At 47.2% G+C, this 25,155-nt stretch overlaps 1 long non-coding RNA gene across 1 annotated transcript in view; it reads left to right on the forward strand.

Moving 5' to 3' along the window:
• LOC311593927 overlaps positions 1-24,472 on the forward strand; it is a 49,784-nt gene extending 25,312 nt beyond the window's left edge. Inside the window, exons 4-7 of the long non-coding RNA XR_014777869.1 lie at positions 11,738-11,885; positions 18,817-18,891; positions 19,678-19,812; positions 22,383-24,472. This is a non-coding gene — a long non-coding RNA (uncharacterized lncRNA). The remainder of the gene's footprint in view (positions 1-11,737; positions 11,886-18,816; positions 18,892-19,677; positions 19,813-22,382) is intronic.
• The last annotated feature ends 683 nt before the right edge of the window (positions 24,473-25,155 follow it).

The raw sequence follows: 25,155 nt of genomic DNA on the forward strand, positions 1-25,155 counted from the left end.
CAGGCAGCCCCTCCCCATGGTCCCACTGCCTGTAGTATCTGTAGCCTCTCTCTTGGGTTCGTGCCTCTCTGCCTGCATCTTTCCTCAGTGGGCATCCTATGATCCTTTTAGTTACAACATGCTGGAAAGTCCATAGTCACTTAGCCTTCACCTTCACAGCTTCATGCAGTGGCCTCTCAGGGACTCCTTGCAGGGAATACGACCCTGCTGCGAATTGCCTAGCCTGTGATTGTATTGTCACTGTATTCTACATGCCTACAAAACTAGCACTACAGGGACAAAGCATGTTCTTTCAGCTGCCAATGGAATTTGGTCCCCTTCTACCACCACTGTAGTAACCTCTGGGTGCTGTACTGGCTGGACCTGGGAAAACACTTCCTAGGAGCATTGTGTTTTCAAGTGGGGAGCCCCCTCCATGGTGCTTTCAATCCAGGCTCTCTCCTCTCAAATAAATTAGCATTTTTACAAGTTGGAACCTTTGATGGGTGGAGTCTTGCCCTCAGGGCATTTTCCTGTTGTCCTACTGCAGAATTTAAGATTTTCTTTCATGGTGTGAATAAACCTCGTTAACCATCACAGTTGGTTTCTGTATATCTACCTTGTCAGCAACTTTTAATTTGCTTACATTTCCTACACACACACACACACACACACACACACACACACACACACACACACATCTACTCTTTCTAATAACCATTCCATAGACTGAAGTTACTCTCTCCGGAATCCTGGAATTTCCTCTGCCAAATACATTTATACATTCCTTTTGGATCCAGTTTCTCTCAGACTTTCAAGACAGAGGCACAATGCAGCCAAATTCTTTGCCAGAAAATAACACGAATGGCCTCTAATTCAGTTTTGACTATGGTCCTTGTCCATCTCTGAAATATCGTCAGTAGGGCCTCCATCGTCCACATTTCTCTCAGCATTCTGGTCTTCTAAACTCCCACTAAAATGATGCCTTAGGCCCTGCTTAGGACATTCAGGTGCTTCTCTAGTTTGCAGGTTCAAACTCGTGCATTTCTTCCCATAAACCAGTTCCAAAGGCCTACAAACCTGAGCAGGTTTGTCAGCAACAACCCCACTCCTGGTACCAATTTCTACATCAGTAACTGTTCTTATTGCTATGATAATTACCTTTTAAAAAGTCGATGCAAGTGTTTATTTTGGCTCACAGCTTGGAGGAATAGCTAGTCTTGATGGGAATGGAGTGGCTGGTCACAGTGCATCCACAATCAGGAAGTACATAAATGCTGAAGCTCACTTGCTTCTTCCTATTTATTTAGCTAAGTTTGGAGCCTATAGAATGGTATTTTTTTTTTATTTCCATGGTGGGTCTTCCCACCTCAGTTAAATCTCCCCAGAAGCATTCTCACAGGCATGCCCAGAGTCTCATCTCCTAAGTGATTATAAATATTGTCAAGGCAGCAATCAATGCTAACCATGGGTCCATGAAGTAAAGAGAGTTTCTCTGCTATGCACACAAGGAAGAAGAAACCAGGGAAGTAAAGTAGTGACACTTGTCTGCTATGGCAAGGCTTACAGATGTGACCTTAAAGACGGCATTATTTGAAACAAATGAATACAAATATCTAAAGTCGGGCTGCAGTCCTAGTTATTGGGGGTATGTGTGTGCTGAAGTAAGAGAATGCAGAGTTCAAGGCCAGTCGGACAACTTAATGAAAACCTGTCTTAAGACTTAAAAAAAAAACATAGCCTGGTGCGGTGGCACATGCCTGTAATCCCAGCACTCAGGGAGGTGGAGGTGGGTGGATTTCTGTGAGTTTGAGACCAGCCTGGTCTGCAAAGTGAGTCCAGGACAGCCAAGGCTATACAGAGAAACTCTGTCTCAAGAAAAAAAAAAGATTAAAAAATAAAAAATAAAAAGTAGGTTGAGGATATAGACTGTGGTAGAGTACTTGCTTACCACGCACAAGGCAATAGGTTCAACTCCTAGATCCCCTGCCCCTAAATATACACAACTACACTCTAAATATGCAGAAGAGCTTCAAGTGAAAGTGACGGCCAGTTCCCCAGCTCCAGTGCCACCCCTCAGGGACATCTTGGTAGTCACTTTGATTTTTTTCCTCCACTGTAAACTGCAGCACTGTGGTCTGAGTCTTGTGGACCCTGCCACACCCCCAGTTCCTCTGTTGAAATCCTAGGGCCCAGTCACAGTATTGGAGGTGGGGAGCTTTGGGAGGTGATGAGACCACGAAGGTGGGCACCTTGTAAGTGGAATTGGGCTCTTATGAGAGAGGACCACAGGAATTGTCATTCCGGCATCATGTGGCACTGTCTGCGCACTCGAAGGTGAGCCACACGACACTGGATCTTCTGCTTGATTTTGAATGTCCTGGTCTATAAATATATGGGAATAAAAGTCTGTGGTTTATGAGCCATGGAGTTTATGATAGTTTGGTATAGCAGCCCAAAGGGGCAGAGGCAAACTTCTGGGCAACATGTTCTGAGCACACCCTAAACTTCACTTCTCCTCTCGGCCTTGCTTCTGATCACTTGATTTTATGTACTTATTTGTGGTCCTGTTCCTTCTCATAAGTGTGGTGAATGCAAACATTAGTTTCTTGTTTTTCCTCTTTCTTTTTGGCACTGAATCTGTTCTGTTGTGGGTTTGCGTCAGGCTTTGTTTATTCACTAATCCCTGGTGGACACTTGGGTTGTTTCCCTGCCTGGTCACTGTGAGCAATGCTGTCAGGATCTGGAGGGATCATTTCTGGGGACCAGACACTGGAGAAATGCTCTCTCTACCGCTGAGCTAATTCCCTAACCACCGAGGTCAGTTCTGTCAATTTCAGAATTGGAATTGATGGATTATAGGGCAAATTTATCTTTAATATTTGTGTGTGTGTGTGTGTGTGTGTGTGTGTGTGTGTGTGTGTGTCTGTGGAGCTGGAATTATAGGCAATAGTGAGCCAACCTCTGTGGGTGGGAATTGACCTTGAGTCCTCTGTAACAGTGGCAAGGGCTCTTAACCGCCCTTCCTTCGATTTTTACTTTTTTAAAAAAAGATTTATTTATTTATTATTATATATACAGTGCTCTGCTTGCATGTAATCCTGCAAGCCAGAAGAAGGCGCCATATCACATTTATGAGCCACCCTGTGGTTGCTGGGAATTGAACTCAGGTCCTTTGGAAGAGCAGGCGGCGCTCTTAACCATTGAGCCATCTCTCCAGCCCCAGATTTTTACTTTTAAAAGGTAATTACCGTTCTCTTTTCTTTAATGGCTCTTTTCATTTACAACACTAGTGCCCAAAGGCTCAATTTTACCATCTATATTCTCTGATCTCTCTCTCTCTCTCTCTCTCTCTCTCTCTCTCTCTCTCTCTCTCTCTCTGTCTCTCTCTCTGTCTCTCTCTGTCTCTCTCTGTCTCTCTGTCTCTCTCTCTCTGTCTCTCTCTCTCTGTCTCTCTCTCTCTCTCTCTCTCTTTCTCTCTCTGTGTGTGTGTGTGTGTGTGTGTGTGTGTGTGTGTATTGTAAGCAAGCATAAGTGTTCTTGGGTGTGTATGTGCACACATGTGCAAATATGTGCATATGGAGTAGAAGGCAGGGGTTAATATTAAATGTCTTCCTTGGTTGCTCACCACCTTAGTTTTTGAGACAGGATCTCCCACTGAATCTGAACTTCACTGGTTCAGCTAGACTGGCTGACTGGAAAGCTTAAAGAACTTAACCTCTCGTCAGCCTCCGCCCTCCCCTCCAGTCCGGGGTCACAGATGTGGGCTGTCATGCCAGGCTTTTATGTGGATGCTGAGAATCTGAGCTCAGGTCCTCATGCTGTCCCAGCAAGCCCCTCACCAGCCACCTCCCCTCCAGTCACCGTGTCCTGATCCATTTGAGGTGATGTCTCACTGTGGCTTTGGGTTCATTTACCTAATTATCACCTTCATTTCTTTTTTCTTTTTTCAAGACAGGGTTTCTCTGTGTAGCCTTGGCTGTCCTGGACTCACAGCGATCCACCTGCCTCTGCCTCCCGAGTGCTGGGATTAAAGGCATGAGCCACCACGCCCAGCTAAAATGATAGTTTAGGATAATAATGAATGCCCAACATGGAGCTCGAACCCACATCCCTGAGATTAAGAGTCTCATGCTCTACCAACTGAGTTAGCCGGACGCTTCATTTCTTGTTGTTGTTGTTGTTGTTTTTCGAGACAGGGTTTCTCTGTGTAGCCTTGGCTGTCCTGGACTCACTTTGTAGACCAGGCTGGCCTCGAACTCACAGTGACCCGCCTGCCTCTGCCTCCCAAGTGCTGGGATTAAAGGCTTGCGCCACCACGCCCGGCTAAGGACGCTTCATTTCTTAAATGTAAGAAACAGCTCATAGAAGAGCCATATCTTATAAGTACAGGTGAAACACTGTGTAAGCGTGTACGTGTGAAACTACTAACAGATGAAGATCTGGAACATTCTCAGTATACCAGAGGTTTCTCACATGCTCCCTTCTAGTCGATAGCCCTCACAGGCAACTACTTTTCAGGACTATGTGGCTTTTGCCCCCTCAACTAGTTTCAAACCTATTACAGTGTCCTCTTAGGATTGCAGAGATGTTAACATTTTAGGTAGCCTTCTCACCTTTATCTTGGAGAGGGCGATTTCAGCATTGAACACTCTCCAAGTGGTGACATTCTCCCAGCTGCTTCCCCTCTCTCTATGAGTCTCTTTATCAAATCCACTTGCAGCTTTGTGACCAGGATGCTGCATAGCACAAGAGCTGCTGTCATCTCTCAGAGGTGAAAATACATAAGCCGAGCTCCTGGGACCCGAGTGGGAAATTGGAATGTCAGTGTGTTCGTTGTTAACAAGAAAGAAAAGTGTTGAGCCGACAGGAATCATCTCCTCAGCTTGAAGACAGAACCAAGGGAAAAGCCAAATGACAGTCAGGAGGTAGCTGGTGGGCCTGCGTCCATTACACAGGTTCAGGTGAGAGCTGTCAGATGTCAGACATCGCTCTGAACACAGGGAGAAGAATGCATAGGAAGGATGGGTCCTCATCCAGAGATCCCAAAGTGCGTGGGAAAGCAGGCCCTGAACAGATGATCAGACTTCCCGGTTCAAGGCGGAAAAGACTTGCATATGTTAGGCTCTGCTTCTCTCTGAACTCAGTGAAATAACAGCCATAGACCTCATAAAAGGCAATTCGCTAAGACAAAGGTCAATATGTGATGACCTGGGCCTAAATCTAGCTTGCTGCTTACTCACCTGCAGTCCATAGGGCGGGGATTTGTACTTTCTCCAAGCAATCAAAAGGGTAGTGATATTTTTTGACCAGTGAAAATGATGTAGCGTTTGAGTTCAGGGCTCCTAAATCAAGTCTTTTGGATTGCGGCCACATGCCCCAGTGGGCGCTCCATGCATTGCTTGTGGCTGCTCTTCTGCCACAATGACAGAGACAGACCCACGCGGCAGGGACCTGTGCTAGGTAGAGTTTGCCAACCTCTGCCCTGTTCCATAGACCTTTATGCAGTGTAGGTTATACACCGTCCTGTACAGCGGCCAGCCACTGCTGTGTGAGACCACCGAACACTTTAAATATGGTTAGGAAAGATTTGAGCTGGACATCGATTTCAGGGTCAAGTATGTGCGTGTGGCTTATGGCTAGCATCCTCCACAGCACAGCGTGGGGAGTGAGAAGGGTGTGTCGCTATGCGCCAAGCATAGTGGAAGAGAGTGAGGGAATGGGGTGGGGGGAGTTCCACACCACAAGCAGGTACCTAGTGGAAGCTCCCGAGTGGGGCTGAGAGCTCCGCCCAGTATCTCTGGCTTCTTCTAAGCTACATATTAGAATTCCTGCATGGATGCTGAGATGTTTAGATGAAAAGATACACATTGTTATACTCTCCTTGGGAGGAATGTCCTCTTCTTTTCCTTTTTTTTCTTTTCTTTCTTTTTAAATGTGCATTAGTATGAATGTGTCAGATCCCTTGGTACTGGAGTTACAGACAGGTGTGAGCTGCCATGTGGGTGCTGAGAATCGAACCCAGGTCCTTTGGAATAGCAGATAGTGCTCTTAACCACTTGATCCATCTCTCCAGCCCTGGAATGTCCTTTTATTAAAAGATGTTTTAAGAGTCTTTTATGGTGAATTTAACCAGCTTAAAAGCAAGGACGTAAAGATCCTGGAGCTGGATTCCCAGGACCTGTGGGAAAAGCTGGACAGGCCCTGCCCCTGTGGTCCCGGCACCGGGGAAGTGGAGATAAGACAATCTAGCCAAATTGATGAGCTCCAGGCTTAGTGAGTGACCTTGTGGATGGACACACACACACACACACACACACACACACACACACACACACACACACACAGTATCCATGGTGCATGGATACACCATTGTTTGTGGTTATTAAGTTCTTCCCACATACACAGTTTTATTTCTTTTTTTAAAAATTGTACTTTTTATTGTTTTGTTTTGTATTTTTGAGATAGGGTTTCTCTGTGTAGCCTTGGCTGTCCTAGACTCACTTTGTAGACCAGGCTGGCCTCGAACTCACAGCAATCCACCTACCTCTGCCTCCCGAGTGCTGGGATTAAAGGTATGCGCCACCACTCACGCCCAGCATACACAGTTTTCAATAGCCATGGGTCAATATGCTTCCTACAGACAGCAAGGATTGGCGTACGTTTGGGCAAAGTGTGGAATAAGTAAGAACAAAACTGGTTATGAAGATTCTGGCAAAGGCCCATGGCAGAATTTCTGATTAGGAGGCCCACAATGCTGTGTGAGAAGTGCAGGCCTCATTTGCACAAGATCCAGGTGGCATCTCCCCCGGCTGTGGCCATGGGTGGCATTTCCCCCAGCTGTGGCCATGGGTGGCATCTCCCCCGGCTGTGGCCATGGGTGGCATCTCCCCTGGCTGTGGCCATGGGTGGCATCTCCCCCAGCTGTGGCCATGGGTGGCATCTCCCCTGGCTGTGGCCATGGGTGGCATCTCCCCCGGCTGTGGCCATGAACAGTAGAGCACGGTGGTGTCTAGCTGTGTCTGTGACCTACTCACTAACAGGAACTGCACATGTGCTTAGCTCACTGCTGCTGTGGAAGTCATTTGAAAATCTCAGCTATGCCCGTCATGACTTTGAATTATGGTTCTTCTTAACGCAGTGTTCAAACATGTCTAGGGATGAATCTGTTGTTACGTGACCGATTTGGTTTTTAAAGATTTGATAACTATGTTTCAGTAGAAAATCTCCTCTGTGTACAGTGGATCTTGCCTGATAAACCCAATGCCAGTTGAAAAAGCCCGTTAAAGACACTTAAGCTGCCGGAAAAATCACAGCTTAGCTGCAAGGTCCCCCAGAGATCTTCAAAGTATGGTTGCTGCTGAGTGCTTAATTATTCTCCCACCAACATTAAAAAACAAACAAACAAACAAACAACAACAACAACAAATGGGGACCTACAAATGATTCCTTTTATAAGTCTATATATGAAATCTTATTTTAAGACACAACAAAAAGGTGTTGATGAGCGACACCAGACTGTAAGGGATATGTGGCACAAGGAGGGTGGAAAAAGAAACCAGTGAGCTACATCATGTCACTGAGCCTGATGGCCTTGTTCAATCCCCTGGGCCCACATGGTAGTAAGGTGTTCTCTGGCATTTACATGTGTTCTATGGCGTGCTCATACCCCCAAATAAATAATAAATAAATATGTTGAATACTCTGATTTTGTTTTTGCTTTTTTTTCCCCCCAAGACAGGGTTTCTCTGTGCAGGCCTGGCTGTTCTGGAACTCACTCTGTAGACTAGGCTGGCCTCGAATTCAGAGATCTGCGTGCCTCTGCCTCCCAAGTGCTGAGACTAAAGGTTTGTACCACCACCCAGCAATAATGTCTGTCTGTCTGTCTGTCTCTCTCTGTCTGTCTCTCTGTCTCTGTCTCTCTCTTTGTCTCTCTGTCTCTCTCTGTGTGTTTCTGACTCTGTCTCTGTCTCTGTCTCTCTGTCTCTCTCTGTCTCTCTGTCTCTCTCTCTCTCTCTCTCTCTCTCTCTCTCTCTGTGTGTGTGTGTGTGTGTGTATGTGTGTATTTTATGGGAGCAATTGAGTCATCACCTCACTAAGCCCAAAGACGGCGACTCACCACTAGGTGTCTCCATGGTGTCCATGTGTACAGCCACCAAGAAGACAGCTATTCACAGGAAAGATGACCCATCATCTTCCTCACCTTACAGGAGCTGGAGGGAAATGAGAAGATTCGAATGGAAGGCCCCAAGCCAGAGGACTCTGTGGAGTCAGATCCAGGACTGTATTCATCTCTGGGTCCCGAGAGTCATACTGGCCATCACAGAATTATGGTCCCACAGCAGCAGGTGCCGATCTCGCTACCCATGACAGGGCCAGGGGAGCCTCACATAGGCAGGTCCATGTCTGTAGGAGCAAGTGGTTCTCACACTCCTCCACAGGAGCAGTGAGGACCATCAAAGCCAGCTTTGTCAGAGCCGACCAGAGAAAACGGTTGAAGGTTCACGTGGTCGCAGCACCTAGGTGGATGGTGAATCAAGAAACACAACTTAGAAGCAGCCCCATGGAACTGAAGGTTGAGCAAAGCTCTGAGCAGCCCAGTTTCATGTTGAAGGACAGCATCAGCACTGGGCCTGTGTGCTGAGCCCAAGGGAGCTGTTTGTTGTCTTGGATTTCTTGTGTTCAGGGATGCTTCTGTAAAAACTCACTGAACGAAATCTAAAGGGATTTTGTACCCCCATCCTTCCCCTCCCTCCATCCTTCCTTCCCCCCTCCCTCCCTCCCTTCCTCCTTTCCTTCCTCTCCCCCTCCCTCCCTTCCTTTCTTTCTTTTTTTTTCATAAGGTCATGTTCTGTAGCCCAAACTATTTGCCCAGAACTCACTGCATAGCTCACAACAGCCTCTAACTCCAAACCCTCTTTCCCCAGCCTCCCCGGGACTGTGATTACAGGCATGATGGTGCATGTATGGCCCTCAGAATATACTCCTTTTGTTTGCTAAAATAGTTACAAGAATCACTAAAGAAACATGCCTGCGGCCTCCATAATCGAACAGCAAACCGACGAAGGAGCAGGGCCTGATTTCCCAAGCCACATACCAGCCAAATGTCCCGCTTTCAAATTTGTATTAGTTACTTACTCATTTTGTGCGTGTTTGTATGGATGCCGATGCACATGCATGCACCGCAGCATGCACATGCACGTACCACAGCACACACATGCATGCACCACAGCACACACATGCATGCACCACAGCACACATATGCATGCACCACAGCACACACATGCATGCACTACAGCACACTCATGCATGCACCACAGCATGCACCGCAGCATGCACATGCATGCACCACAGCACACACATGCATGCACCACAGCATGCATGTGGAGGGCAGAGGACAACTTGCAGGTTCAGGTTCTCCTCTTTCACCATGTTGGTCCTGGGGATCTGAATCAGGCCGCCGAGCTTAAGACAGGTGCCTTTAACCACTGAGCAATTTTGCCAGCCCAGTTGTCCATTTTTTAACAAAAGGACACAACACACACACACACATACACACACATACACTTAAGATCACCAGGCATACAAGGAAATGAAACAAGAGCCTCCACAGAACTAAATAAAGCCACAGAAGCTAATCGCCAAAGACTTCAAACCACCTATCTTAAGGCAGGCATGGTGGCGCACTCCTTTAACCCTAGCGCTTGGAAGGCAGAGGCAGGAAGATTTCTGAGTTCTACAGAGCGAGTTCCAGGACAGCCAGGGCTATGGAGCCAGGGTTTCAAAACCCTGTCTCGAAAACTCAAGGGAAAAAAGAAGCCAGCTATCTTAAATGTGCTGAAAGAGACAAAGGACACAAAACAGTGTGTGGAATTACCCAGACAGTCTAGAGCTGAGGGTGCAGCCAGGGCTCAGCTGGTATAGGCGCTTGCTACCAAGACTGACAACCTGAATTTGGCAAGTGGGAAGCTACATAGTGGAAGGAGAGAACCAACTTCTGCAAGTTGTCCTGTGACTTCTACATGTAGGACATGACACACGTACACATGGATCCATATGAAGGAGGCATGGAGGTCCTTGTGCTCACAGATAAACACCGGGGGAACCAGGAATGTTAAAGGATTGTCTCTTTAAAGGGAGAGATGTGCAGCCTGTTTTCCACCCTGAAGGCTAGGAGTGGACATGGCTAATAGCCTGGTGAACCATGTGCTTATCCATGTAGCAGAAGCCACTTCCCAGACTCTGCTCACGAGCCTGTTTTCTCAGTCTATAGAACCTACCTTTATAAAAGTTGGCACACACACTTTGCAAAGACTTTTGATGTAGTCATGTTAAGCTTTGTTGCGGATGTGGGATTGCATTCATTATCACCAGGAACATTCTGTGCTTAAAGATGCCTAAAGTAAACTACTTGGGGGTCAGACTCTTGAAGTTTGAAACATCATCATCTACTGAGGCAGGTTGAACAAAAATGCCTTCTTGCCTGCCTCTTTGGATCATTACTCTGTTGGGTGCGATGGTCACAGAGTCCCACACACCCGTTTTTACACACAGCCCCTGACACACACTTACAAATTGTCACCCTTTGCTTAAAAAATGGAGTTGAAGAATATAATAAAAATTAAAAGTATAATGTCCAAACCCTGGATTAATTTAATCATTTTCTCTGGTGAACAAATTCCACCACTGGCCTGCTTCCTCCTCCTCCTCCTCCTCTTCCTCCTCCTCCTCCTCCTCTTCTTTTAGACAAGTTTTCACTGTACAGCTCTAGCTGGCCTGGAACTCACTATGTAGACCAGGCTGGACTTGAACTCACAGAGACCTGTTTGCCTCTGCCTCCTGAGGGCTGGGATTAAAGTTGTGTGTAGAAGTCCATGTCTCATAGCTCTGGCTTAGGAGACAGGGGCCTGCGAATCTGATGTACAGGCCTACTGAAAACTTGGGAAACAGTCAGGTCTGGACTTCTACTCCAGGGCAACAGGAACCAGAATGCACAAGCATAGGCCCTGGGTGTGTGGGCAGCAGCATTCTGAACAAAGTTCCTTATCAGTTCTGATGACCAGACAAATCTAGAAGCCATAGAAAGCCCCATGCCATCCAAACCTCATGAAAGATATTAAAAAAAAAAAAAAACACACACACACACAGAGAAATATGGAGGCTCCATGCTCACAGTGTGAGTTAATAGCATTTGCTCTGTTGTTCATCAGCAAGGCTGTTGGTCCTGGGTCAGTGCACCATGGTTTGGCATGGCAAAAAAAGTACCTTGCCCATTAAGCCTATCATCAACCTCATGAATATTCATAAAAACTTCCTTATAATGCACAGTGCAGAGCCCCCTGGGCTGCTCACTGCCTGGGGCATTCCACTCCAGTCTGCCTTTGAATGCTTGCTTTGCTAAATAAACCGCTGCTCTAACTGTCTGTCTTTTGATTGAATTCTTTCCTTCAAAGAGGCAAGAGCTGAGAGATCATCACAGCACAACGAGATGTAACTGGGACCACAATGGGACTCTCTGGGAATCTCCTATATGCTCTCTCTGTGTCTGTCTCTGTCTCTGTCTCTCTGTCTCTCTGTCTCTCTCTTCTCTCTCTCTCTGTCTCTGTCTCTGTCTCTGTCTCTGTCTCTGTCTCTCTCTCTCTCTCTCTCTGTCTCTCTCTCCTCTCTCCTCTCTCCTCTCTCTCTCTCTCTCCCTCTCTCTCAGCCAGCACAGGCCATTTTCCTTTTCCTTTTGCTCTTTTTTCTGCCTGGAGCACAGGTGAGAGTTCCGGAAGTGGGGCAGCCATCTTGTGGCTGTGAGGATGAGCGCTCCGCTCCTAAGGACTGAGGACAGCAGAACAAGAAAAAGGAACTCTCGTCCTGCAGGATTTCTTCCCCCTCTGAACCTGCCCAGACTGTCTTCTTAGGTGAGAAGGGGGAAAGTACTACTTGGGCGGATTTCTCTTATGTGCCACTCAATGCAATCCTGATGGAAATGTTTCCAAGAAATGGCTCTTTTCTGACCTATATAGTCCTGGCATGTGACACTAATAAGTACCTGTGGTGACTCAAAAATAGACACAAGGGAGGAGATGTTGGCTGATAGCAAACTTGCTGAGCTATTACCTGTCTAGGCTTTGTGCAAGAGTGCAGTAATTAGCACCCACCCCGCGAAGCCGAGCACAGAAAGCTGCACCTGTGTGTTTGCACGCTCTCCTGCCACTCTTTTTTAATGGTCAGCGCTGTGTGTCTCAGGTCGTCCTGTAGAACTGGGAAGCATTTCTTGGAAGGTTATCTGAAGAAGGGGGCTGGAGTGCAGGTGTGTTGGCAAAGCCTGGCTCAGGTAAATAGGATCTCCGCCCTCTGGCTTCCCACAAGGCAGAGGCTAAGAGTGAGGAGGTGACAAGACTTGCTTGAGGTCCACATTGGAGCTTGGAGGGTACATGACTCTGACAGCCTAGGTACTGGATTATGTGCAACGGAAGTGAGTCCACGTAACTGGAGGACATGTGGCTTTATAGAAGAACCACAGGCTGGTGCACAGGACTGTAGACAGTCTGGGGACAGAGCTGGCCTCACTGGGAGCCCTAGTTCTGAGAAGTCTACGAAATGGAAAGAGTGTCTTACCAGTGTAGGCTCAGAGAAGGAAGGCAGGATGCCCAGCTGGCACTGTCTAGATGGTATTGTGGAGGGTGTTTTCTGAAAGCAGTTAATTACTCTAGTACCAGAAGAATAGAGGGAGGAGGTGGGGGTGACAAAACAAGCAAACAGACAGAAGGACAGACAGACAGGCAGACAGGCAGACAGATTGTCTACTGCCCAGCATAGAATTGTTGACATGTGGGGCTCTTGGAATGCATCTGAGCTCAGTTACACCCTTAGCTCTGCCCTCTGCCCTCTGTCCTTGGTTATTAAGCCTCAGTTTCCACACCTATGATCGGAATGGGTCATATTTAAAACCTACTTGTCTGTAACTCTGGGAGGGCAGGGATTTTTTTTTTCACACACATATCCCCGCCCCACATGGGTAGTGTCCATTTCCCCTGCCACAGGCTAGCTCCTGGGCAGAGGGCTGCTTCATTGCATGTGTAAGTGGTGGGTTCCTGGAATGCACCAAGCATGGCTCCTTCCTGGCTGCCTCACCTTGGAAGGGAGAAGGGAAGGGGGCGGAGACTCTGGCACACACCAAGGGAGACACAGCCGCCTTACACTGTAAACACCCCGCCAGCATGCTGACCTGCTGACACACAGGCACAGTCCACAGCTCCCCTACCCCCAAGCAAATCATTGCAGCTAAACCCATAGTTTGGTGTCCTGTGTCGGGGTAGACACATGCCAGAAACTATAGGGCTTCCTAAACAATGTTGGCATGCCAAACTCCGCTCCTGGGTTTGACATGTTAAAAAGTCTGAAGTCACCATGCCCCCTATAGTTCACAATAAAGCATGACACATAGTAGCAAATAGAATAAATGACAGCCCTGGGAATGTGTACATTGTTTTAAAAAAAAAATACACACAGCAGGCCTGCCCAGGCAGGGTGAATGCGTTTCCATTCGCCCCATCATGTCTTTATCTGCGTGTCATGACAAGATGAAACGTTAAGTCTTTCTGATTTCCAGGGCCACTGAAGAAACACAAAGCGCGAGAGAAAGAGACAAACCTTGAAGAAACACGGACGTGGGCACTTGCGACCTTTACTCCCACCAGCACACAGCCATAGGCATCGTCACTCTCATCAGCACCACCCCCACAGTGACACGTACTCCCTTCACCACCACAGCCCCAACAGCAGCGCATCTCTGTCTCTATCGCGTTTTCCACGACATGATTGGCAGAGTAGTGGCCACCAGAGGATGACGCGTACTAAGGCTGTGGCCATATGGCCTTCTCCACATAGCCTGCCCAACCCCTAGCTTCTGTCACACTTGCTAACGCGGAGGTCCCCGCTATCCCCTTATGAGAATTCCCTTCAGCCAATGGAACTTTCTTGTGATTCCCATTCCCAAAGGCAGCCTGTACCATGACTGAGCAGGGCTGAGATATCCCCCAATAGACACTCCCCCATCGCTCCCTTGTCTTATGCCTGCATACCCTCTTGACGGTTAGTAGACATGTAATATCCTCTGTGGGACTGCAGCTCAGCTGGACCATCTCTCTCTCTCTCTCTCTCTCTCTCTCTCTCTCTCTCTCTCTCTCTCTCTCCTTCCTTCCTTCCTTCTGCCCCCCAACTTTCTTTCTCCTACCTTGTTTTCCCTTTTGCCCTTTGCTGCCTTTTGTTGCAGGATATTTGGTCACACCGTGAGCCCCAAGAGTGTGTTATTTATTGGAAAAACCTGTTTTTTACTTGTGGTGTGGGCAGGCCTTATGACGTACCAAGAGCTTTCTGCTTGAATATTGTAAACGGGATTAAGTCAACCATAGGTCAAGAGGCGGAGCAAGCAACCAGCTGACAGGGAGTCAACATAGGATTATTAAGAAAAACACCATAGAGTGTAAGCAGAAGTCAGGAGGACAGATAGAGGGATGCACAGGAAGTAGAAGGGAGGGACATTCCGTTTGGGAGGTTGTTTGAGATGGAGTCAGAGAGGGCCATGCCTTTGGGTACATCAACTGAGGAGGAAGGTCAGCTCTGTGCTTTCTTTGCCTCTCTGAACTAGCAGGCTTTCACTCCAGAATCTGGCTCCCTAGTCTTTATTTGGTAAAAAGTGAATGATTGAAACGTTGTTTAAAAAAAAACAAAAAACAAAAAACCCCCCAAAACAGCAGCTTTTCTCGTCCATACACTGGTTAATATTTATCACCAACCTGACAGGACCCAGAGGTCACCCAGGAGACAAAGTGTCCCACACAGCTGTGAGGGAAGTTAACTGAGGGGGGAAGAGCCATCATAGCTGTGGGTACCACCGGTCTTTGGGCTGGGAACTGACAAAAGAGGAGAAGTGAGCTGAGGGTGAGCGTTTATCTCTGCTGACACTCATCTCCTGGCTGAGGAAGCAAGGTGACCGTCTGCTGCCTCACACTCCTGCTGCCATGCTTTCCCCGCCATGGTAGGCTGAACCCTCAGACTCTGAGGGAACTAAACCGTCCTCCCTGAAGCAGCATTTGTTGGCTGTTTTGTCACAGCAATGAGGAAAGGAAGTCTCTATCATGTTTATTGAGACATTGCTCAGTAAATCCTTGTATGAGAATGCCGTCTCTGATAAATATTTGCCAACACACAACTAGGCACAGACTATGCAATTGTCGTCTTTGGCTGCACTTACAAGATGGAGCCTAGTGCTGCTGAGACTTCTCTAGAAGCTTCCAGTGTTGTATGAATCATATGAAGAAAAAAAAAACCGGCCATAGCCAGCAGATGTCTCATGGAAATGGGAAATAAGTAAATTGCCGGCACTTGGCAAAGAGAGTGGAGTATTAACCGTGGCTACCATATATGGAATGCTCGGCTACATTTGGGCCACAGCGTTGCGCTTACCTTGTCTCATACTTACATCTGCCTTGCAGTAATCATACCTTCCTCGTTTTTCAGCTAGAACAAACGCAGAGCGCTGAAGGCCATCCGGCTGGACTGGTGTCCAATCCTTGGTGGTTTTCACCCTAGAGGCTTGTATTTCTGAGACAGATTTGGGGGCTCAGAGAGGAGAAGAACACAGGAATGGTGACACGCTGGGAAAGGAGAAACCGGAGTGAGCAGAAAATCTACATTCAGTTGCCAAAACCAAATTTGAAGCAGCTTCAATATGTAAGGCCGTCCCTTTAGCGAAAGTCCATCCCCATAGAGGCACGATGTGATCAGGATTTGGGGCTAAGAGGAAAGAGGAATCTGGAAGCCAAGCACTCTCTATCTCTGTGTCTTTCTCTCCATGCATCTATCCTTTATTTACTTATTATTATTAATGTGTGTGCGGGATGTGTAAGTGAGCACAGGTGCACGTGTGTTGTAGCACACATCTCTGGCCCACCTGACTCACTCCTGCAGTGGAGCCAGCTATAAGATTAAAAAAAAGTAGCAGTTGGCCCCCACCTTTACCAGAGAGATAAGCTAAGAAGAAAATAACGCGGTATTAAAAAATACCTCCAGAAGGCCCTAAGTCTTCACTTTGCCAGCAGTCGTGTGATTCTCAAAGTCATCTCCACCTCACCCTGGCCAGTCTCCAGACCGATTAAAGATTGATGTCGCAGCTATACTTATCCTCCCTGTCCTCTAGCCAAGCCCCGAACATCAATTCCTTCTCTCAAATTAAAAAAAAAAGTGAACCCCCACTTTGGTGGGATTCTCCAGACTTACTCTTTTCACAGACTTGCGATGAGCAATATGGAAAAGCACAAGGATAAGAGAACAAAGATGTGTCCAGACCGATGGGTGTGACGCATCCTCTCATGTGATGTGACAAGGTGAGCCTGTGGCTCCCGTGGAGTCTCATTCCCAGCACCTGACGTGCCAAAGTTAGAGACATTCCAGAAAGTTCTTCCAAAGTGTCAAGGCCTGGAACCCAAGTTAATTGAGACACTCACAAGCTGGAAGAGACCAAAGAGATGGGACACCTACATAATACAGGATGGTATTCTAATTAAGGAACTGGAAGAGAAAATACATCTTCAGGAAAAATTAGAAAATCTGAATTAAATATGTAGAGCTGTTAATAATAGACTTCCAATCACCAAGTCCATCTTTTAAGTTTTACAAATGTACCAGGATTATGTAAGATGGTAACGTCAGAGAAAGTGGGATAAAGGGCCAGTGGGAAGTTTGGGCCCTGTTTCTGTAACTTTTCTGTAAATCCCACGTTTGCTTAAAAATTTGGAGTTTAAAAGCAAAAATAAAACGAAACATCTGGCCCTGGGGAGATGGCTCAGTCAGTAAAGGGCTCAACGCACAAGCGTGAGTCCCCGGCTCCTATGTCAAGAAGCCTAGTATTGGCTGAAGAGATGGTTCCACGGCTGAGAGCGCCGGCTGCTCTTCCAGAGGCTCTGGGTTTGATTCCCAGCCCCCACACAGCAGCTCACAACCACCTGTAACTCCAGTTCCAGGGAATCTGGTGTCCTTTTCTGGCCTCCATGGGTACCAGGCACATAGGAGGTACAGACATAAGTGCAAGCAGAATACCCATACACGCAAAAGATAGACAGATAGATAGACAGACAGACAGACAGACAGACAGACAGACAGATAAGAAACAAAGACACCAGGTGTAGTCTTTCACATCTGTAGCCTTGGCTTGAAAGCTTGGGGTGGTGTGGTGTGGGGGTGGGGATGGGGAGGGGACGTGATCTGAGGGTGTTAGAGGGTGGGGGTGGGTGGAGACAGGCAGCTCTTTGGAATTAATCAATCAATCTGTTCTGGGTTCAGTGAGAGTCCGTGTCTCAAAACGATCATATGGAGAGCCATGGAAGGAGACTCCCAAGCCTGGCCTCCACAAGCACCGACCCACACCCTACACACAGAGCGATCAGCTCGTTAAACACACTTTTAGAATATATTAACGGGCCGCAGCTGATATTGCTTTAGCCATAGATCTTCCCCCCTGTCCTCTTTCTCTCTCTCTTAGCTGTGGAGATTGAGCCCAGAGCCTTATGCACCCCAAGCCATACGTTCAGTTTTACGTGGTGCCTACTTGTAATAAAATATTGGTACTGCTTTAATTTTTCATTTGTCTCCAAACTTTCTAGTCTGTATTAACTAATGTTTTTACATTGTTGAATGGGCCAGTTAAAGGTTGCTTTTTTTAAGGCATGGGTTGTAGAAAACCCAAGTGCCCAATGACATAAACAGCTAGCAAAGAGTGGGTTAGGCAACCACAGTGTCTTAGTCGGTGTTACTGTTGCTGTGACAAGAAAAGCATGACAAAAAGCAAGCTGCGGGGAGGGAAGGGTTTATTTGGCTTACACTTCTACAAAGTAACCAGTCACTGAAGGAAGCTCCTGTCCTCCAGTAGGGCAGGAACTCAAGCAGGGCAGGAACCTGGAGGCTGGAGCTGATGCAGAGGCCATGGACTGGTCCTGCTTCCTGGCTGGCTCATCATGGCTGGCTCAGCCTGCTTTCTCATAGAACCAGAGAGCACCAGCCAGGGGATGGCACCACCCACAATGGGCTGGTCCCTCCCCCATCAATTGTTAACTAAGGTACCGCCCTACAGCCAGATCCTAGGTTTTGTTTCCACTCTGCTCCCCTTCCTTTAACTAGCCCTCAATTGGCCTGAGAGATAAATTGAGGCAGGACTGGTGGCCTGAGAGGCAAAGTGAGCCTGAAATGGTACGGGTGATGGAGACCTCAGGTGGCGTGGGAGAGCAGACTCCCCGGAGACAGGCTTCAGGGAGCAGTTCATTTAATTGAGGGGAACAAAGGCCATTTTACCCTTTGGAGGAGTGGGTAGAGGCTTTTGGGGTGAGTGTACATCATTGGCCAGGGCCAAGGTGCTGGGAATGCATTATTTGCACGAAGAGGAATTCCAGGTGCTTGCTGTACAGGACCTTATAAGAGAGGAAGTTCAACCTGTAACCTGGCAGCCCAGGCTACGTGATCGCCTTAAGGGGGGCAAAAGTGGGGAGCCTGCGAGGCTATGGGTTCCCAAGCAAGGGAGGGAGTTGAGATTTTCAGAGTTGGACAAGACTTGACCCCAGTTTCATGGTACCTTGGCCCCCACATCTATGGAGGTGTTTCTCAGTGGAGGTTCCCTTCCTTTCAGATGACTTTTGCTCTTGTCAAGTTGACATAAAACTAGCCAGCCCACGCAGCCACTGTTTCCAGCCCCCGAGAACAGCAGGTTGGGGTCTCTGCAGTTCTCCTTTGGAATGCCTCACGATTGCAAAACCAGCAACATTCTAGCTCCAACCATCATGTTCTTGTTTTCCTCAGGAAGAAGAAAAGTATTATATCAGAAAAGGATGGAGGCTGGACATAGCTGGAAAGTTAGCTACACTGACCAAATTAGTAAGTCCCAGGTTCACTGAGAAACTCGGCCTCCATGAAAAAAGGTGGCACACAGTCATGGAAGATGCCCAGTGTCAACCTCAGGCCTCCACATAAACGATGTGTGACACATATGCAAACACAAAAGCAATTCTCTCTCTCTGTCTCTCTCTCTCTCTGTCTCTCTCTCTCTCTCTCTGTCTCTCTCTCTCTCTCTGTGTGTGTCTCTCTCTCTCTGTGTCTCTCTCTCTGTCTCTCTCTCTCTCTGTTTCTCTCTCTCTCTGTCTCTCTCTCTCTCTCTCTCTCTCTCTCTCTCACACACACACACACACACATACCCCACAAAGTTTTAGTATCCAAGATTACTGGTAAATTTTAAATAAGATTAAATATAAAAAGAGGACTTACAACTGGGAGAGTTAACAGTTCTTTATACCTTTAAAAATATGTATTTATTAAATTTATGTGTTTGGGTGTTTGTGGGTGGGTATGTGTGTACCGCGTGCATGCAGGAGCCCCACAGAGGCCAGAACATGACACCAGGTCACCTGGAACTGGAGTTTCGGGTGTTTGTGAGCCCTCATGTGGGCGCTGGGAACCAAGCCTGAGTCCACTGAGCCATATCTCCAGCCCCTGCATCTTCTTAAGTAATACCAATTTCAGAATCATCAAATGTGTCTAATCTAGAAGAAAACTGCCTTCCCTGGGCCCTACTGCAGCTAGAGGGAGCATATGACAGTCGTGGTCAGTGAGATACAGACTGGGAATTTGTGGGAAACTTTCCTTTTCTGATAAAATACTTTTCAGTATTATAGGTGGGCTGTCACATGGACCCATCTTCTACATAGATTCTGGGGATCTAAGTCTTTGGCCCTGCACAGCCACCAAGATATTTCTCAGCCCTCGCAAAGCTTCCGATGTGCTTCCTGTTTATTCTTTGAGGTAGGTTCTCCCTGTGTATCTCGGGGCCTCAAGCTCACGATTCGGCCTTAGCCTCTTGAGTGCTGGGGTTACAGGTGTGCCACTACACCTGGCTGTCCCTAAATACGTTCTGTGCATCTGCCTCTTCATTGTCAGTACTTTGGCGTCATGGTTAAACACCAGGAATGAGGGAATTACTGTTAACAACTTTCCTCGTCTCATCTCCCTCTGGCTTCTCCACTGGCCTGGAACCAGACTCTTAAGAGAAAGGAAGCATCAAGGTGACTGAAGCCTGGCTCCCTCATGCAGGCAGAAACTGTCCCTTTAAAAAAGAGAGAGGAGCAGAGATGGCTCCCTGCCTCAGAAAGCCTTCTGATTGACAGCCAAAGGCTCCTGGGAGGCCTGATGTCACCACCAGGCAGCACCAAGCCATCCAACCAGCAGCTGAACAGCAAGTCAGCAAGTCGCCTCCTTGGCCAGGATGTTTCTATGCAGCACCTGCACAGCAGGACTTAAATGTCGGGGGGGGGGGGGGGGGGAATCTGTGTTAAGGGTGCTGCTTTACGCCCATCCGAGAATGCCCTGGGCCTCTCCTGCAGCCAGAGCTGACCTTCTCTCCCTTTTTTCTTTAGCCTTGGACCCTGGCCTTTAGTTCACACAGTGCCGAGACCTTGAACAGACCTAGGCACTTCCAGGGTTCCAGTATTAACTGGTTCTCATGTGCATCCCTCCCCCCACCACTCCCCCCACTCCTACCCCCAGCCCCGTTCTCATGAACCCAACACTATCCTAATTATAAGAACAAGGCAGCCCACTGCAAAGCCAAAGGGAAACACCAACTACTATATGGGAGATAATGTATCTTACATCGCGCCCCAGAATCATCATGGCTGACCCTGTACTCCGCGTCCAGGGTATTTCTATACATCTTTGCACTTCTTTTAGGGAAATATAAATTATGTAAACCTATATAAGGCACACGGAACTATACAACTGGGTTAATTTGTACTGTGTAGACACCCATGCGACAACAACCCAGTTGGAGACTGATTATAGACATGCACCCAGTGGCTTCCTGGTCCACATGCTGCCTCCTCTGACCTTGACACCCGAGGACTGGGCATTCCAATTTTTGAACACTTGCTGTTCTTCTGGGGGACTTTAATTCAGTTCCTAGAAACCCAATTCAGGTGGCTCACAAACTGTGTATAACTCCAGCTGCGGTGAGGCCACCCGGCATTCACACTCACCCACACACATCTGCATGTAGACACACACTTACACATAATTAAAAATAAATCCTTAAGAGGTTAGCACTGGGGCTGGAGAGACGGCAAGCACAAGGACCCAGAACTCCCTCTGCACCCCACCCCCCCAAAAAAAAACCCAAACCCAAGCTGCTTGTTGTACTATGGGCTTGAATTCCCAATGCTGGGAATGCAGAAATAGGCAGATCCCTGGGGCTTGCTGCCTGACCAGCCAACCCTGCCTACCTGCTGAGTCCCAGGCCAAGGAGAGACTCTGTCTCAAAATAAGGAGAATGGTGCCACTCGACACTGTCTTCTGACATGCATGAACCCCCACACATATATGTGCACCACACACATGCACGCAAATACACACAGAAATTGAGATAGAATGCATGCAGGAGCCTCGTATCATTTTTTACTTAGTAATTTGGGGGATATTTCTACATGTCATTTATTCCTTCAAGATGTTTTAATATGCAATGGTGGGACCTGAACCCAGGGTCTAACACATTCCAGGCAAGAATTCTACCACTGAGCTACATTCTAGCCTCAAATCTTATTTTTCAGAACCCTGTATTTTTAATCGTACATTTCCACACTATTTATCTAACCATCCTTGCTTGTTTCTTGCCCACCATACTTATTTCTGATTGGCTGCTGTTTTAAACAAGACCATGCCCAGCATCTTTTTAGTTCAGTGTTCCAGAAAACAGAGCAAGAACCCTATCTAGAGCACAGGGCTGCCAGTTTGGGATTAAAGAGACCAGGGTTCAAGTCCCCAGCCTGCTACTGGCCAGCTACTTGAATTTAGCAACTTACACCATGGTGGTCTCAGTTTCCCCTTTTATCTCATCTCAGACTCAGTCTCCACGCATAGACACAGACCTGACAGTATTTGCCACATCATTTGGGGCTCTAAGGGCTGAAGGGGTTAAGGGCAAAGTGCTGACCTACTGCTTGGCGGGGAACGAACACTGTAAACGTTAAGCTGCTGTTATTCATCTTTGTGTTCATTTCTAATTATTTCCTTAGGAAAAATTCCTAGAAGTAGGATTGTTGGATCAAAAAGAGTGCTTGTCCTCAGGATTTCTTTTTTTTTAATAGTCTGCCAAATTGCCCTCCAGAAAAAGCTGTGCCAGTTCATAGAACTACCAGCTGCCCTTTACCACTTTCTCAACGAGTATCTCATCTTGGAAGAAAGACATGAGGGAGGGGAGGGAGGCGGGGGAGGAAGCCAACCGTTGCCAGTCAAACAGAAGACATTCCCTTACTGCTATTTTGCTTTCTGGTGCAGCCACACATTTCCCCCTTTCATTTTGCCATTTGTTTCTCTTCATGCAGACGCCCGCTGATTAGATCCACTCCCTCTGTCCCCCTGTTGGACTGTGGGCTAATGTTTCACCAGCCGGACCACTCTCCAATCAGAGTGGTCTGCTCTATCTGCCATGGCCTGTCTCTACTGTGATGAGGAGTTGAACTTTGGCATCACGTGTCTACATGATTTCCTGGGGCCTCCAGTTTTGAATTTTCTTGCCAGTGCTGTCTGATCATCCCGCCTCCGCCCCTGACCCTACTATCCTAAGACAGGCTGGTGCCCAGAGAGACTGAGAAGCCAGTGACTATTTTTGCTCTAGTGTTTGTTCTGTTGTGTTTAGAAGACAGTTTGGGGGGGGGGCACGCATGAGAAACAACCAAGAAGGAAGAGGTCTCAGGGAGACACTTAGTGCTCTTTATTAAGAGCTGTGGCTCCGAGCTCACACAACTGACCCTGTGGCTCTCACACATGCCTTCCTGAGGTTGCAGTTCAACATCATCTCCTTCTACAGGGCTTAAAAGCTTTGTCTGATAACCTTGGAAAGAGTTCAGGTCAGCGTGATCTGCTGAATCTCACTTTATTTCTCATGTTATTTTCCAGTCCTAGGGACGCTTGACGCCTGCTGTAGTTTGGCATTCTTGGCAATTGCCCTCTGACTAGAACTTTCCTGGTTCCACTTTGTGTTGAGTCCACATTTCTGAGGTGGTCAAAACAAAAGTGTCTTGACAACCTAGCACAAGAAGACACAGCTACTTATTTATTTAGAAAAAAAATTTCCTAGAACAGAAGAGTAGATAGGCATGTGGTGGTGGCACACAACTTTAATGCCAGCGCTCGGGAAGCAGAGGCAGGTGGAGTGCAGAGGCCAGCCTGGTCTACAGAGTGAGTTCCAGGATGGCCAGAGCTACACAGAGAAACCCTGTCTGAAAAAGCCAAAAGAAGAAGGAAGAAAAAGAAGAGAAAGAAACAAAAGGGTCGCTGAGAAAGTCATTAAGCACCAGAGGAGACATTACTTACGACAGCTGAACTGAATAGGTGAGCAACTAATAAGTCTGATGATGTGAGAAAGTGTACAGCGGCAATGCTGAGGACAGGGAGGACCTACAGCACCCGGGGGAAGGGGCTCCCACGAACTAATTCTAAACTCTTTGTGGAAAATAAGGTTCCGTGAAATGGGGCGTATAGCTCAGTGATAGAGCACAAGCTGGGTGTGGCGGTATATGCTTGCAGGCACAGGGAGAGACAGGATGAGCTCGAGTTTTGAGGTTAGTTTGGACTATGAAGGGAGTTCCCCCTCCCCCAGCACTCAGGAGGCAGAGGCAGGAGGATTTCTGTGAGTTCAAGGCCAGCCTGGTCTACAAAGTGAGTCCAGGACAGCCAAGACTACACAGAGAAACTCTGTCTTGAAAAACAAAGAAGAAGAAGAAGAAGAAGAAGAAGAAGAAGAAGAAGAAGAAGAAGAAGAAGAAGAAGAAGAGGAAGGAGGAGGAGGAGGAGGAGGAGGAGGAGGAGGAGGAGGAGGAGGAGGAGGAGGAGAGAGTCCCCTCGGTTTAACTCTCAGTCCTGAAGCAGGGGTTGCATGAGTGGCAGCTAAAGGCAGTCACTATTAAAAAAAGAAATATGAGCAAAGATGAAAACTCTCACTCTGCCAGGTATGCAGAACCCTGTAGTGTTCTTTAACGTTCTTGGAGCATCTAATGCAAAGTTCTACCAATGGGACAGGAGGACTGTGCCCAGCAACAGACCGAGGTGTGTGCACATCTGGTCTGTGAAGAGGCAGCAACAGAAACCAGCAGGGGAAGTGGGTTATGTTAGTGGTGTCGGGGAAAGAGGTTCCTCATAGAAACAAATACAAATGATTTAACAAACAATAAAAATTTAAAGGGAAATACTTATGATACTGGTTAGGGAGCGATCTCTTAAGTAAGATATTAAAAGTTCAAACCAAATTGGGTATTGGTGGTGCATGGGCTAGAGGCAGAAAGACCGGGAGTTTCTAAACAACATACTTAGATGCTGCACACTCCCCAAACAGAAAAAATGTCCAAGTCATAAAGAATTTAATTGTTTTCTGTACAATTTTTAAAAAATCACAAAATTAATGAGTGGTTAACAGACTGAGAACATTAAAATTTTTTATTACATATTTATTTATTTATTTTGTGTGTGCAAGTGCAGGTGTGTGCGTGCATGAGTATGTTGCATGTGTGCATCTATGTGTGTGTGCATGCATGTGTGTATGTGTGCATATGTGTGTCTGTGCATGTAAGTGCATGTGTGTGCTTGCACGAGTGTGTGCTTGCACACATGTGCGCGTGCATACCTGTGTGCATGTGTACCATGGCATGGGTGTGGAAGTCAGAGTAGAACTCTCAGGATCTGGTTCTTTCTTTTTACTGTGTGGTCCTGGGGATTAAACAAAGACTGTCAGGCTTGACAGCAAGTACTTTTACCCACTGAGCCATCTCACTGGCCTAGGAAAATGTTTTTTGCAACATATTTTCAACAATAGCTCAAAGATTAATCTATAGGAGGTAAGAACTCAGCCATAAAGCATCAAAAAAATCAGGGATTAAGAACACTGTCTCCTCTGCCAGAGGTACTGAGTTTGATTCTCAGCAACCACATGGTGACTCACAACCATCTATACTGGGATCTGATGCCCTCTTCTGGCATGTAGGTGTACATGCAGATAGAGCACTCGTACACATAAAATAAATAAAAATGATTAGACAAAACCTAATTTATTAAAACAGGAAACATATTCCCTAGAAACTTGAAGAGCAGATAAATATACAA

This window comes from Acomys minous (genome assembly GCF_964271855.1).
Source record: "Acomys minous genome assembly, chromosome: 3".
In the NCBI taxonomy this organism is placed as follows: Eukaryota; Metazoa; Chordata; class Mammalia; order Rodentia; family Muridae; genus Acomys; species Acomys minous.